This window comes from Entelurus aequoreus, linkage group LG14, assembly GCF_033978785.1.
Source record: "Entelurus aequoreus isolate RoL-2023_Sb linkage group LG14, RoL_Eaeq_v1.1, whole genome shotgun sequence".
Classification (NCBI taxonomy): Eukaryota; Metazoa; Chordata; class Actinopteri; order Syngnathiformes; family Syngnathidae; genus Entelurus; species Entelurus aequoreus.
The window spans coordinates 28,836,699-28,838,553 of NC_084744.1; positions in this window are offsets into that span (position 1 = coordinate 28,836,699).

The window sequence follows — 1,855 nt, forward strand, 5'->3', positions numbered from 1 at the left end:
TTTTTTTTTTTTTTTTTTTTTTACGACAAAGCTTATATGACGTCACATTCGGTGATATTTTGAACGTTTTATAAATGTTTTGTATATTTAAAAAATATATATTTTACCTAGGAGTAAAAGTGAACTCCAATATAAACATGAACATGAAGGGGTAGAGTTAAAAGAAATCAGTGACTATTATCGCCACAATTTTAATCACTTTAAAGGCCAAATTAAATGATTTTTTTTTATTTAAACGGGGATAGCAGATCCATTCTATGTGTCATACTTGATCATTTCGCGATATTGCCATATTTTTGCTGAAAGGATTTAGTAGAGAACATCGACGATAAAGATCGCAACTTTTGGTATCTGATAAAAAAAAAAGCCTTGCCCCTACCGGAAGTAGCGTGACGTAGTCAGTTGATAGCCTCCTCATATTTTTCTATTGTTTACAATGCAGCGAGAGAGATTCGGACCGAGAAAGCGACGATTACCCAATTAATTTGAGCGAGGATAAAAGATTCGTGGATTAGGTACGTGAGAGTGAAGGACTAGAGTGCAGTGCAAGACATATCATTTTTCGCTCTGACCGTAACTTAGGTACAAGCTGGCTCATTGGATTCCACACTCTCTCCTTTTTCTATTGTGGATCACGGATTTGTATTTTAAACCACCTCGGATACTATATCCTCTTGAAAAGGAGAGTCGAGAACGTGAAATGGACATTCACAGTGACTTTTATCTCCACGACAATACATCGACGAAACACTTTAGCTACGGAGCTAACGTGATAGCATCGTGCTTAACTGCATATAGAAACAAAATAAATAAATCCCTGACTGGAAGGATAGACAGAAGATCAACAATACTATTAAACCATGGACATGTAAATACACGGTTAATGCTTTACCGCTTGGCGAAGCTTAAAAATGCTGTTGCTAACGACGCCATTGAAGCTAACTTAGTATAACGGGACCTCACAGAGCTATGATAAAAACATTAGCGCTCCACCTACGCCAGCCAGCCCTCATCTGCTCATCAACACCCGTGCTCACCTGCGTTCCAGCGATCGACGGAAGGACGAAGGACTTCACCGCGATCATCCGTGCGGTCGGTGGCTAGCGTTGGCTAGCGCGTCTGCTATCCGAGTCAAAGTCTTCCTGGTTGTGTTGCTGTAGTCCGCCGCTAATACACCGATCCCACCTACAACTTTCTTCTTTGCAGTCTCCATTGTTCATTAAACAAATTGCAAAAGATTCACCAACACAGATGTCCTGAATACTGTGGAATTATGAGATGAAAACAGAGCTATTTTGTATTGTATTCAATGGGGTACCGATACTTCTGTTTCACTGGCTACGTCACGCGCATACGTCATCATCCAAAGACGTTTTCAACCGGAAGTTTAGCGGGAAATTTAAAATTGCACTTTATAAGTTAACCCGGCCGTATTGGCATGTGTTGCAATGTTAAGATTTCATCATTGATATATAAACTATCAGACTCCGTGGTCGGTAGTAGTGGCTTTCAGTAGGCCTTTAAACAAGATACTTATCTATATCGGCGGCCTGACGAAAAAAAAAAAAAAGATAATGACGTTTGATGGAGAAGGCCTAAAGTGGCCACTCGCCAATATAGTTTCTGTATTGTAATTGGTGCATATACTTCGACAGTATATGTACTGTCCATCCATCCATCTTCTTCCGCTTATCCGAGGTCGGGTCGCGGGGGCAGCAGCCTAAGCAGAGAAGCCCAGACTTCCCTCTCCCCAGCCACTTTGTCCAGCTCTTCCCGAGGGATCCCGATGCGTTCCCAGGCCAGCCGGGAGACATAGTCTTCCCAACGTGTCCTGGGTCTTCCCTGTGGCCTCCTA